This window comes from Macaca nemestrina, chromosome 10, assembly GCF_043159975.1.
Source record: "Macaca nemestrina isolate mMacNem1 chromosome 10, mMacNem.hap1, whole genome shotgun sequence".
Classification (NCBI taxonomy): domain Eukaryota; kingdom Metazoa; phylum Chordata; class Mammalia; order Primates; family Cercopithecidae; genus Macaca; species Macaca nemestrina.
Genome location: NC_092134.1, coordinates 26,126,891 through 26,140,856, shown reverse-complemented (window position 1 = coordinate 26,140,856; position 13,966 = coordinate 26,126,891). Strand labels below are relative to the sequence as shown.

Sequence of the window (13,966 nt, the reverse complement as noted above, 5' to 3'; positions counted from 1 at the left end):
CACATTGGCAGTCTGATTTGATTACAAGGTCATTTCCCTACACGTTATACTCAGCAGTTTGAAAAGTACAATGTGTTGGTTAAAATATGATCCTTGGGGGATATTTGCTCACTTTACAACTAGCTCCTCCATTTGCCATAACTCAGCCCAATGGGCAGTTGCTCCTCAGGGAAGCCGATGTGCTTTAAAACCCTTGGAGTTGTCCCAACCCCATCGAGAGAGGCCCTGCAGAGTCTGCATGGGGCTCCATGCCGTCCTGTCATCAGTGCTCACTCTCAGCCTTCCCCTGACCTCATTTCCCATGAAACCTTTAATAACAATCTACAAGGAAGCCTTTGTGCTCCCAAATGTTCCCCTATTTATGATGGCTCTAACATGGGGGAAAAGACTTAACCTAAATATTTGATTGAAATGTTTCTCTTAGCCTCAGAATAATCATTTTTATAATAATCATATATTTCCATTACTCAGAACTTCAAAACCACATTTACAGCAACAGATCTCATTGATTTAACATCAGAGTGGAAACAGATCAAGTACACTAATGATTTTATCTAGTAAATGAAGAAACTGAGGCCCAAAGGGAACCAATGGGACTAGCCCAAAGTCATATGGGTAGTTTTAAACAGAGCCGGGATGAAAACCTTTGGTCTGGCCAGGCACGGTGGCTCACACCTGTAATCCCAGCACTTTGAGAGGCCGAGGTGGGTGGATCACTTGAGGCCAGGAGTGTGAGACCAACCTGGTCAATGTGGTGAAACCCTGTCTCTACCAAAAAATACAACAATTAGCTGGGCATGGTGGTGCATGCCTGTAGTCCCAGCTACTCGGGAGGCTGAGGTGGGAGAATCGCTTGAACCCGGGAGGCAGAGGTTGCAGCGAGCCAAGATGGCACCACTGCACTCCAACCTGGGTGACAGAGTGAGACTCTGTCTCAGAAAAACCCAAAAACCAAAAAACAAACCTTTGGTCTTCTGACTTCCAACCCTATGCCCTTTCCCTTCTCTCATTCTGGACTTCTAATCCCCTTATCATTTTTGGCTAAGGAGCTGTAACATTTCATATCATTATTAATAATGGTCACTACCATTTATTTAGCCCTTATTAGGTGCCTGACGCTGGGTATCACACTCAATTCTGACAACAGCCTGATGGGGTAAGTATGCTTACTATCCCATTTTACAGCTGAGAAAATTGAGTCACAGAATAAGTAATTTATCTGACATTTTAAATGACAGTGAGTAAAAGGGAGGACTGAAATTTAAATCTAGTTCTTTCTGACCTCAGAAAACAAGTGTTTAACTATTTAGTACCATCCTTGGTTCCTAGAACCTTATCCTCTTGGCAAAAGATATGAAACTATCTTTTAAAGCCTGTTGGCCTAGCTTAAGTTATCCTACTTGATATGAGCAGATTGTTATCAGACAGCCCAAACGAATTAAAATGCTTTCTCTCATCCTGGCCCACAACAGTTCAAATATAATCCTTTAAAAATAGGAGCCTTTTGTCTTACAGTTACTAACCCCGCATGAAGTCTATCTTACACTAAATTCTGCTTTTTATGGTGACTTGGTATGAGCTAGTAGCAAAACCACAACAGAGCCTAAACAAGGATTTCAAGCACCCTAGAGTGGTAATTGCTAAGGACAACATTTGACAAGCCAGGGGTTCTGGGCAGAGGCCACTGGGAAGGACAAGAGGAGGGCGCCCATCTGGCTCTCCCACCAGATCCAGGCAGGCGCAGCACATCGTAAATAACCCCTTACACATGCCTCACTGCCAGCTCAAAATGGGTTTTGAGTACATTTGCTTGTTTTTAAAGAGGGTGTGAGCTAAAGGCTGTCATTTAAAATTGCCCAGAACCCATGTCACAAGAACAGGTGGGCCCAGATTTAAAGCAAAATAAATGAGAGGCTGAACTTACCAAAGCAAATATTATGGAGTGATTATTTTGCCTTAGAAAAGGATTACCCTTGGGACTCTTCAGAGCAGTGATCTCCCTTACTGCCATTAAAATGTAAATCTCTCGATTCAAATTTGGTTAACACTTGTGACCTTTAGAAAAATGCTTGCTTTATTGAGCAAGGAATCCATTCCTTGTGAAGGAGAAAAACAAATGAAAGGTTTGGTTCTTTTTTACAAATACGGAATAAGGTCTGCAAAGCTCTATTTCCTTTTTCTTTCTAAATGTGAAAGCTGTTAGAGAAGCCCCTCTATGGGAGAGGTTTCGTTTTTAAATTTCACTTGACATACTTTCCTGAAACACGCTTATTAAAGGTCAAGATTAGGTAGAGATACCAAACCCCTTTGCAGGCACATTTTATCTGCTGCTGAAAAGCTCTTTATCAGTAGGTGGCGCTGTAAGAATGAGATTACCATACCCAGGGGCTGACACATTCAGGACAGAAAGCAAAATTCCGCCCTTTCTTGGTCATCTTCCTGAAGGAAACAGCTTGGCTCTGCACCTTCATAGCGTTCCTCTTTGCTCACCCCGAGCTGTCCCGCTCTGAATTGCTGTTTGAGCAGAGGGATGCCCACATTGTATCCTTCTCAGAATCCCAGAATGTGAAGGCTAGGAAGGACCTCTTATGTAATGGCTTACCTTGCAGTCTTTTCATCCTGGAATCACAGGATCTGTAGAGGTTAGAGGAACTTTAGAAATCATCTCCAACACTCATGTTTTCGAAGAGGAAGTTGAGACTGAAATGAAGGACTCAAAACCGTCTAGGTAGTTCATAGCTCAGGCAGGACAAGAGCCTTAGCGGGCTTGCTTGACATCGAGTGCTTCCCAGTTATTGGGGAACATTGCAGGGCAGTGTGAGATGGAAATGATAAATGGTTTGTGGGGGGAGACAATGGCCCCGCCTGGCCTGGGTTCAGGCAGAGCTCACTGACTGTGGGTGGACAACAGTAAACATCAAGGATTTTCTCCCTCTATTCCCTATACTCACGATTGCCGCCCTTGCAGGACTTATGACAAATGTCAGGTGCTGAGTCTTTCCCTTTGATATGATTTGGCTGTGACCCTACCCAAATCTCATCTGAATTGTAGCTCCCATAATTCCCACGTGTTGTGGGAGGGAACCGGTGAAAGGTACTTGAATCATGGGGCGGTTTCTCCCATACTGTTCTCCTGGTAGTGAATGAGTCCCGTGAGATCTGATGGTTTTATACGGGGTTTTGCCTTTTGCTTGGCTCTCATTCTGTCTTGCCTGCCGTCATGTAAGACCACGCCTTTTGCCTTCTGCCATAATTGTGAGGCCTCCCTAGCCCCGTGGAACTGTGAATCCATTAAATCTCTTTTTCTTTATAAATTACTCAGGCTCGGGTATGTCTTTATCAGCAGTGTGAAAATGGATTAATACAGTGTTCAAGCTAACTTTCTCTTATTTCTGCCAACCAAACCACCATTTTCCCCAACACTCAGATTTAGAACTTAGAGTCCCTGTTGTCTAGTCCCTTTAGTATGGATTCCGTGTGTGCTTGGAAACGTTCTTAGCTGCAGGGTATAGAAGTGAACAAAATAGATAAAATCCTTGCTCTTATAAAGAAAACAGAAAATAAATAGAATAAGTAAGTAAATTAACTAGTATATTAGTGATGAGTGCTAAGGAGGGGGGAAAATCCAGAGTAGAAAGAGGGATGTAAAGTGTTAGGGATAGAATAGAAATTGGGTCAGAGAAGGCCTTACTGAGAAAGTCCCTGAGTCAGGAGCAGGCTTTGAATCTTAGGAACAGCAAGGAGACCAATAGACTATTTCTAAATTCTTACCAAGTGCAGATTTGTTTTTTCTTTCTCAATGTGTCCTCCTGATCCTCTATTTGTCCCTGTTGTGATCTCTTTAGGTAAGGTCTACGCCAAAACTGAACGGAGGAGGAGGAGTAAGCCGGGTGCAGGGAGTTGGGAGGGTGAAGAGAAGAGGGATAAGGAGAAAGTTCTAGTATGTGGTAAAGGCCTACTGTTCCTGAAGAGTCATCTTATGCCACACTAGAGGACTTACTGTCCTTGGAATCCACATTTGTGGCCTTGGTGATTACTTCCCCACTCTGCATCTTGGGGTTCCATGTCACTATTTTCAGGTTTAGCTTTCCAAACCTGGACAGTCTTTTAAGACCCAGTAAAAATGCCATTTTTCTTAGGCGTGGGCAAGAAGCCCATCTCCACATGCTCATTCCCTACTTTGAGTCCTACAATGTTATAGATTATGTCTTTCATTTGCTATTTAATAATCCTCTACTTCGATTGGTTACTTATCTTTGACTCAACTGTGTGTTGACACAACACTGTTGTGAGTCACAGAAAGCTGGAGCAGTGTCTCACCCACCTACGCAGATAGTGCTTTGCAGATTACTTACTGTGCTGGGCACCGACAGTGAGAGAGGCAGCTTCCTCCTTTGCAAAATGAAAGTAGGAAAATCTGCCTCTGGAGATTTGTCAGGATTACATGAGACGCTGGAATGAAAGTCCTTAGTTCAGTGTTGGCTTGCATTGTAACCACTTAACAAAAGGTAATGGTGACTTGGTTGTCACTGAAAAGACCATTGGACTTGTAGCTAAGCTGTTGGTTCTGCTACTTATTAGCTTTGTGACCTTGGACAAGTAATCTAACAGGATTCTTGGGTCTCTCTTTTCTCATCTGTAAAATGGGATAATAATAACTTCAAAGAACAATTTTGAGGCTCAAATTTCTAACTGTGTATGCAATCAATTCTCTGAAGGGTCTCAATCCCTTTGGGTATAATGCTGTGAAGTAGTTTTATTTTCCCCAATCATTGCTTCCAACTGTGCTATGTTGTATTGCTTTTTTCCTGGGGATAGTGCTCCCTTGGTGATATATTGGACAGATTTAATAACTTCCTAGTCACCTTGTGATGTGGGCAATCTTGTTTCAGAGTTTAAGACACAATGCAGTTTATTTTCATGACCCCAATATCAAGCTTGATTAAAAGTTCTGTTCCTGGCCCCAGGCAGATCATTCTCTTTTGTGGCCCTGGGAGCCTGGAGTGGAAGACCAAAGACCAGAGATGGCTCTGAGGTCATTGCCCTGCCCCGATTCTGCCCCCCGCGGGCCCGCCCCACCTGGCCCCAGCTCTTGTGTAATTGAGGGCAGGGAGGAAGGTTACAGGAAGCAGAGGTATTCTTCTGTGATTGCCCACAAGGCCACAAGGGGTAGGGAAAAGTTGTGTCTCCAGTTTCCCTCCAGTTCTATTTGGGTTTATCTGATGCTAGCACCCTCTGTTGGAGCAGTGGTCTCCTCACAGTGGTATTGGTCTCCTCTCCAATACCACTCTTCTTTGGAGTGGTATTGGGTCTCCTCTGCCACTGGGGACCACTTTTCCTGGTTGACATCCCATCATTTGGTCCAGTGGTCATCAGGGCTGCTCAAAGACTCCTACTCTTCTTGCCTAGGTATTGCTTTACCCAGCGGAGCCACAAAAATTTCCAAATTCCTCTTCTGCACCCTCTAAAGGCCACAAAGAACAGGTATGGAGTGGGCCTTCACTGTCTTCTTCCCAGCCACACCACACTGCACCATGGATATTTCCTGCCCTGTGGGTATGGGTTATTCCACCAAGACATCCAACTTCAGTAAGAAGTTAAGTAAGAACCAGTCTGTTTCCAAAGTCCCCCAAATCCAAGACTGCACATTTCAGGCACCTACTTTTTTTCCTATACTGAGGAGAGAAATGAGAAGGTTTATGGGCTATTCCTGGGCTTCTAGAACATTCTCCAAGAGCTCTCTCTCACCAGAGAATGCTTGGGGACAGCCTGATAACTGGCCCAGCAGGTACCAGAGATCAGCAAACAACCCACCAGGAAATGGGAAGCTCTTTTTCTTGCAAGCTTCCCTAATGTCTTAATCTGCTCAGGCTGCCATAACAAAAAGTAGCATAGATAGGGTGGCTGAAACACAGAAATTTACTTCTCACAGTTTTAGGGGCTGCCTGTCTGAGATCAGGGTGCCAGCATGGTCAAGTTCTAGTGAGGGCCTCATTCTGGCCTGCAGATGATTGCATTCTTACTGTGTCCTTACATGGCAAAGAGCAAGCTCTCTGGTGACTTTTCCTCTTTTTATAAGGGCACTAATGCCATTATGAGGGCACCACCCTCATGACCTCATCTGAACCGAGTTATCTCCCACAGGGTCTGTCTCCAAATACAGTGTGTTGGGATTAGGGCTTCAACATGTGAATTTTGGGAGAACATAATTCAGTCAATAACACCTAACATCACAGGAGGTTTTCCTGGCTTAGAGGAAAGAATGTTCTCTCTCCACAAACACTGCACTTTCTTTAAGGCCAAAGTTTTTCTCTCCTGCCTCTCCCTGCCTTGGCACTTTGCTCTAGTTCCTTCATATTATTTAGAAAAAATGCTGGGGCCAGGCATGGTGGCTCATGCAGTAATCTCAGCACTTTGGGAGGCCAAGGCGGGCAGATCGCTTGAGCTCAGGAGTTAGAGACCAGTCTGGGAAACATGCCAAAACTGTCTCTATAAAAAATACAAAAATTAGTCAGTCACAGTGGCACAGACCTATAGCTCCAGCTACCTGGGAGGCTGAAGTGGGAGGATTGCCTCAGTTTCCTAAGAGTCAATGGACTCTTTTGGTCATTGAGTCCTATGTGAGGGGTGACTGGTAGTAGATGGAAGCATTTGTACCAGTTCTGGGGCCTTTTCAGCAAACTCTGCAGGAAGGCAGGTGATTTCAATGGCTAATGACTTCTAGAAAGCTCCTTGAGCTTGGAATATGGGGATATCTAGCAACATTTGTCTTCCGCTTTGAACCTCAGCCTATAGAATGGCCCAAAAAATCCTACTCAATATAGAGCTCCATATTTGAAAGTGCTTTGAAACAACACAACATTATACAAAGAAAGGCATTAGTCTTAGTATTACTTGTTTTATTATTACTAGTAGTAGTATGCTGTTTTATTTATTTCATACATCTTTTTCAAGTTCCTGCTATGGCCAGACACTGTTTTAGACACTGGGAAATACAGTAGTGAACAAGAGAGATCAAGTCTCTGCAGTCCTGAAATATGGACTATAAACAAGTAAGCAACTATGTAAACTATGGAAACCAAGTGATTCCATTTTTTTTTTCTTTTTCTGAGACAGTGTCTCTCTCTGTCACCCCAGCTGGATCTCCACTCACTGCTTCCTTTATAAGTTACCCAGTCTCAGGTAGTTCTTTATAGTAGTGTGAAAATGAATTAATACAACCAAATATCTAATATCTGGGTACCCCATGGCACAGTCTAGTTGACATGGAAAATTAACCATCACAATCTACCCCTTGTCATCTGCCTGATGGGCTCAAGCGATCCTCCCACCTCAGCCTCCCAAGTAGCTAGAACTATGGGCACATGCCACCACCCCTGGCTAATTTTTGTATTATTTGTAGAGACTGGGTTTTGCCATGTTGCCCAGGCTGGTCTTGAACTCCTGAGCTCAAGTGATACGCCCACCTTGGCCTCCCAAAGTACTGGGATTACAGGTGTGAGCCACTGTGCCTGACCCCTTTTTTTCTGAATAATATGAAGGAACTAGAGTAAGGTGCCAAGGTAGGGAGTCTAGACAGAGGGCATTAATTTAGGCTGAGTGTTCAGGGAAGGCTTTACTCAGGAGGTGATGTTTGAGCTGTGACTTAAAGGACAAGATGGAGCTAAGAGTATGATAATATGGAATGCAGCCTCCCAGCAGGGTGCATAGCAAGTGCAAAATTTCTAAGGTGGAAACAAATGTAGTGGGTTCTAGTAACTGACCGAAGGTTGGTGTGGCTGGAGTGCAGGGAGACAGAAGGTAAGGTCAGGGGGATATGAAGGGACCAAAGTGTGTAAAGCCTTGTAGGTTATAGTTAGCAATTGGATTTTTTTCCAAGTACAAAGGAAGGCCATTAGAACAATTTTAAGAAGCAGAGGAGTGACATTGATTGATTCATGTTATACAAGGTCACTCTCCCTAAGTAGGGAGAATGTATTGTAGGGAGATGTAGCGGTTTGAATGGTGGTCCAAAAAAGTTATGCCCGTGTCCTAAACCCTAGAATCTATGAATGTGACCTTATTTGGCAAAATGATCTTTGCAGGTATAATTAAGGATCTCAAGATGAGATCATTCTGGATTACTCAGGTGGGCCCTAAATCCAATGACAAGTGTCCTTATGAAAAGACAGAGAGGAGAAGGCACACAGAGGAGGAGAAGGTGTTTCAAAACGGAGACAGAGATTAGAGTAATGCAGCCACAAGCTGAAGAATGCCTGAAGCCACCAGGAGCTGAAAGAAGCAAAAGAGATTTCTGCATTAGTCAGGGTTCTGCAGAGAAACAGAACCAACCAATGTGTGTGTATGTATGTTTGTTAACTTATTATAAAGAATTGGCTCATATGATTATGGAGGCTGACAAGTCCCAAGATCTGCAATCAGCAAGTTGGAGACCCAGGAGATCTGATGGTGTAGTTTCAGTGTGAGTTCTAAAACTGGAGAACCAGGAGAGCCAGTGGTGTAATTTCAGTTCAAAAGCTAGCAAGCTTGAGACCCAGGAAGAGCCAATGTTACATTTGGAGTCTGAAAGCAGAGAAAAACCACATGAGGTCACAGCTCCAAAACAGTGAGGCAGTAGTTCCCTCTTACTTGCAGGAAGGCCAGCTTTTTTGTTCCATTCGAACCTTCAACTGATTGGATGAGGCCCACCCATATTAGGGAAGGCACTACTCAGTCTATAGACTGAAATGTTAAACTCATCCAAAAAGACCCTTACAGAAACACCCAGAATAATGTTTGACCAACGCTATGGTTTGGTCTGTGTCCCCTCCGAAATATCATCTTGAGTTGTAATCCCCATGTGTCAAGGGCGGGGCCTACTGGGAGGTGACTAGATGATGGGGGTGGTTTTCCCCATGCTGTTCTTGTGATAATGAATGAGTTCTTATGAGATCTGATGGTTTAAAAATGTGGCACATCCCCCCTCATTCTCTCTCTTGCTGCCACGTAAGACGTGCCTTGCTTCCCTTTCACCTTCCACCATGATTGAAAGTTTCCAGAGTCCTCCTCAGCCATGTGGAACTGTGAGTTAATTAAAACTCTTTCCTTTATAAATTACCCAGTCTCAGGTAGTTATTTATAGCAGTGTGAAAATGGATTAATACAACTAAATATCTGGGCACCCTATGGCACAGTCAAGTTGACATAGAAAATTAACCATCACCATCTACCCCTTGTCATCATCTTCTTAAACCGTACTTAATCTCTAAATGAAGACAATATCAAGGTTATAATTTTGCCAATTCTGCCAACTAACCTTCATACAGCCAAAAAGGCACTCTTTCCCTAGAAGTCCTTGAGTGATATTTACTCTTCTCCATGGTATCCCATAACTTAAATACTATGATGTAAAATTAAAATACTTAAATACTATGACACAAAGTTAATACTATGTTATCATCTATGTTGTTATCAGAGTTATCATCTATGTTGAATGATAAGGGAATAAAAGAGGGAAGAAAATAAAGATATTTGCCATACACATAAACATATTCATAACAAAATAAGGAGAAAATACTCTTGGCAATTATAGTCTTTGTTTCTGTAACTGGTCAGGTGGTCATACCTGGTCTTTATAACTACCTTCTTCCACTACTTATTCTGTATTCCCTTTGCCTTCAGCAAGTACCTCAGCTGGTTGTGGTTCTTTACCTGGGGGGGGTAAGGCAAAACTTCATTCCTGGAGAGTCTGGGCCATTAGTAGTCCTGCCTGGATTAGGCTGTTGTAGTTTTCCTTTGGCCTTAATCACAGGGCATGGTAATACTAAGAGATGTCATAAGGGATCTCCTGTATTCCAGCCATTTTCTTCCTTACCTCCACCATGAAGTACTAGTTCAATTTCTCTTGGTAGTCAGGATCAATCACCCCAACTAGAGTCATGAGGAGCTCAAAGTAGCCAATCAGCAGTCTTAAGTTCCAGTTAAGTGAAATAATGTTTGTGTCTTTTGGTGGAAGCATTCTTCCGTCTCAGGAAGAAGAGGACTATGATGTCTAGGCCAGAAGAGGATAACGTTGTGGGAACAGAAAGCAAAAATTTTGCTAGTGGGTCGTTGGGGGTAATAGTGAGTGATGCCACTCCCATTTTCACCTGTTGGCTTCTGGCCTCATGAACTCTGAATATGGAATATGGGAGAAACTGTGTCATATATTGGACACTGATTCAGAGCATCCACAGCCTTTGGAGAACCTTGTTCCAGTCCTTCAAAGTATTGTCACCTGCCTGGTGCTATAACCGAGTCTTCAAAAGGCCATTCCATCAACCCATCAAGCCAGGTGCTTCAGGATGTTGGGAAACATGGTAAGATTAAGACCATGGAATTCCATGAGCTTGGACCTATTGCTGTATTTCATTTGCCATGAAGTGAGTTCCTTGATGGGAAGCAATGCTGTGTGGAATATCACACAGGCATTCTGAAAGGTAAGGCATTCTCAAAGTCCACAGATGGTAGTTTTGGCAGAAGCGTTGCATGCAGGGAAGTCAAATCTGCATCCAGATAAAGTTTCTATTCCAGTAAGAACAAAATGCTGCCCCTTCTGTGATAGAGGTGATCTAATGTAATCAACCTGCCACCAAGTAGCTGGCTGATCACCCCCAGGAAATGGTGGCATATTGGAGGCTCAGTGTTGTTCTCTGCTGCTGGCAGATTGAACATGCAACAGTTGTAGACAGGTAAGACTTGGTGGGTGGAAGTCCATGTTGCTGATTCCATGCATATTCTCCAACCCTGCCACCATGGCTACCTTGTTCACGAGCTCACTGGGCAGTGGCAGTGGAGGTTGGGGAAGGAGGCTTGACTAGTATCCATAGAAAAGATCATACCATCCACCTGATTATCAGAATCCTCTTCTGCTGAAATCAGTCTTTGCTGAGCATTCACATAGGACCCAAATATTTTTATTTTTATTTTTTATTTTTATTTTTTTTCGGAGACAGAGTCTTGCACTGTCACCAGGCTGGAGTGCAGTGGCATGATCTCGGCTCACTGCAACTCTGCCTCCAGGGTTCAAACGATTCTCCTGCCTCAGCCTCCTGAGTAGCTGGGATTACAGGTGCCTGCTACCACACCCAGCGAATTTTTTTTTGTATTTTTAGTAGAAATGGGGTTTCACCATGTTAGCCAGGCTGGTCTTGAACTCCTGACCTCAGGCAATTCACCTGCCTCGGCCTCCCAAAGTGTGGGATTATAGGCATGAGCCACCGCTCCCAGCCATCTTCGTATGTTTGCCCATTCCAAGAGTTCTACACATATCTTTTCTTCAAATTTCTGGTCACCAGTTTCTCAATTGTTTCACTTTCAAGTCCCTGACCATTCAGCCATGCCACTGGCCACAGCCCATGAACTGGTATATAATTGCATGTCTGGCCGTTTCTCCTTCTAAGCAAAGTGAATGACCAGGTTCATGGCTCAAAGTTCTGCCCACTGGGAGGATTTTCCTTCACCACTGTCTTTCAGGGATATCCCAGAAAGGGGCTGTAGTGCTGCAGCTGTCATCCCCTTTCCGGTGGTGCCTGCATATCATGCAGAACCATCTGTAAGCCAGGCCTGAGTTTTCTCTTCCTCTGTCAACTAATTGTAGGAAACTCCCCATAACACTGTAGATGCAACTGAGAGAGAGAACACAGTCTAGCAGAAGTGGGGACCATGGACATTTAGGCTGATTTTTTTTTTTTTTGAGATGGAGTTTCACTCTGTCACTCAGGCTAGAGTGCAATGGAGCGATCTTGGCTTACCGCAACCTCCGCCTGCCAGGTTCAAGCGATTCTCTTGCCTCAGCCTCCTGAGTAGCTGGGATTACAGGCACGTGCCACTATGCCCAGCTAATTTTTGTATTTTTGGTAGAGATGGGGTTTTGCTATGTTGCCTAGGCTGGTCTCTAACTCCTGACCTCAAGCAATCTGCCCACCTCGGCCTCCCAAAGTGCTGGGATTGCAGGTGTGAGCCACCACACCTGGCTGGGCTGATTCTTCATGTAACTTGCCTATGCCACCAGGGCCTAGTTGGGCCCGATTATGGATGTACCACTTTCATTTGATGATGAAGTGCTGCTGTGCACATCCAATTTATGGCTTGGTGGGTCAGATAATTCCCAGTTCATGATGGGCAGCTCAGGTTACATGGTAACTTAGTGGCCCAGCGTTAAGCATTCAGTCTCTACTAAAGCCCAGTAGCAGGCCAAGAGCTTTTTCTCAAAAGGAGAAACAGCAGCTGTAGTTACCTGCAGAGGATGGCAGAGCTTTGCTCCAACATCCTAAGGATGTACATTGCAGTTCCCTTATAGAGACCTGCCACAGGCTACGAACAGTATCCCTATCAGCATTGATGCTTTAAGCATGATTGGATCTTCTTAATTATGTTGCCCAGTGGCAGAGCAGCTTGCACAGCAGCCTGGACCTGTTGCAGAGCCTTCTCTTGTTCTAGGCCCCACTCAAAACTCACAGCTTTCTGGGTCACTCAGTAAATGGGTAGGAGGAGTAACACACTGAAATGAGGAATGTGTTGTCTGATGCGGCCCACACACATTAGCGAGGGCAATCAGCTTTATCCAGCCTATTGATTTAAATGCTAAACTCAACCAAAAACACCCCCACAGAACACTCAGAATAATATTTGACCAAATATTTTGGCATCCTGTGGCCCAGTCAAGTTGACACATAAACTTAACCATCACAAATTCTCCCCTAGCACCTTCAGAAAGAGTACAGTCCTGCTGACACCTTGATTTTGGGTTCTTGGCCTCCAGAACTGTAAGAGAATGGATTTATACTGTCCTAAGCCACTGAGTTTGTGGCTTAGAATACCATCAGTTTTCTAGGGATGCTGTAATACCATTTATTACAGCATCCCTAGGAAACTAATCCAGGAGGTAAGCATTGAAACAGGAAACGGTTAATGAGACAGTTTAGTAATTGACCCAGGCAAGAGACTATGATGGTGTAGACCAGGCTGGAGCCATGCAGAGAGTCAGAAGTGATATCTTTTGCAGTTGTAGCTAGCAGGGATTGCTGGTCCATTAAATGTAGTGAGGGCAGGAAGTGGTTTGAGGAACAGAAGAATCCTAGGTTTGGGGCTTGAGTACCTCGTTGGGTGAACGTATCGTTTACTAAAACAGGCAAGATTGGGAAAGGAGCAGATTTTTCAGCAGGAAAATCAAGAGTTCTCTTTTGGACTTGCTATGTCTGAGATGTTGGGTAAGGATTTTGGAGTTTAATTGGAGATGTCAGGGCTAGAGGTGAAAGTTGAGGAGTCATCATAAAAGGTAGCATTCAGGGTCGGGTGTGGTGGCTCACGCCTGTAATCCCAGCACTTTGGGAGGCTGAGGTGGGTGGATCACGAGGTCAGGAGATCGAGGCCATCCTGGCTAACACGGTGAAACCCCATCTCTACTAAAAATACAAAAAAATTAGCTGGGCATGGTGGTGGGTGCTTGTAGTCCCAGCTACTCGGGAGGCTGAGGCAGAAGAATTACATGAACCCAGGAGGCGGAGCTTGCAGTGAGCTGAGATCACGCCACTGCACTCCAGCCTGGGTGACAGAGTGAGACTCTGTCTCAAAAAAAAAAAAAAAAAAAAAAAAAGTAGCATTCAGATAGGAGTGGAAGGCTCAGGGCTGGGATCTGGAATGCGCCAATGTTTAGGGATGGAGCAGATGAGTAGAAGCTGGGAGTGGAAATGGGGAAGAAATGAGTGATGAGTCCAATGAGAAAACTCAGGAGGGAGTCAGGAAAAGACAAGAAAGAAGAGGGTTCAAGTGATGAGAGGTGCTGATAACGCTGGCACCTCAGAGAGGTTGAGAGCAACATTAGATTCAGTAACATGGAAGTCCTTGGTGACCTTAACACAAGCCTATTCTGATCTGTGTTCTGGGGTGGGTGGGTATACAAACCTGAGATGGGTTGAGCAGAAATTCTGATGTAAGGAAGAGGAGA

General features: G+C 44.3%; 1 long non-coding RNA gene across 2 annotated transcripts in view; it reads left to right on the top strand.

Annotated features, from left to right (window-relative positions):
- The first annotated feature begins 3,477 nt into the window (after nt 1-3,477).
- LOC105497675 (uncharacterized) overlaps nt 3,478-13,966 on the top strand; it is a 37,388-nt gene continuing 26,899 nt past the window's right edge. For both annotated transcript variants that reach the window (XR_011608508.1, XR_011608509.1), the window contains exons 1-2: nt 3,478-3,573; nt 5,410-5,484. This is a non-coding gene — a long non-coding RNA (uncharacterized lncRNA). The remainder of the gene's footprint in view (nt 3,574-5,409; nt 5,485-13,966) is intronic.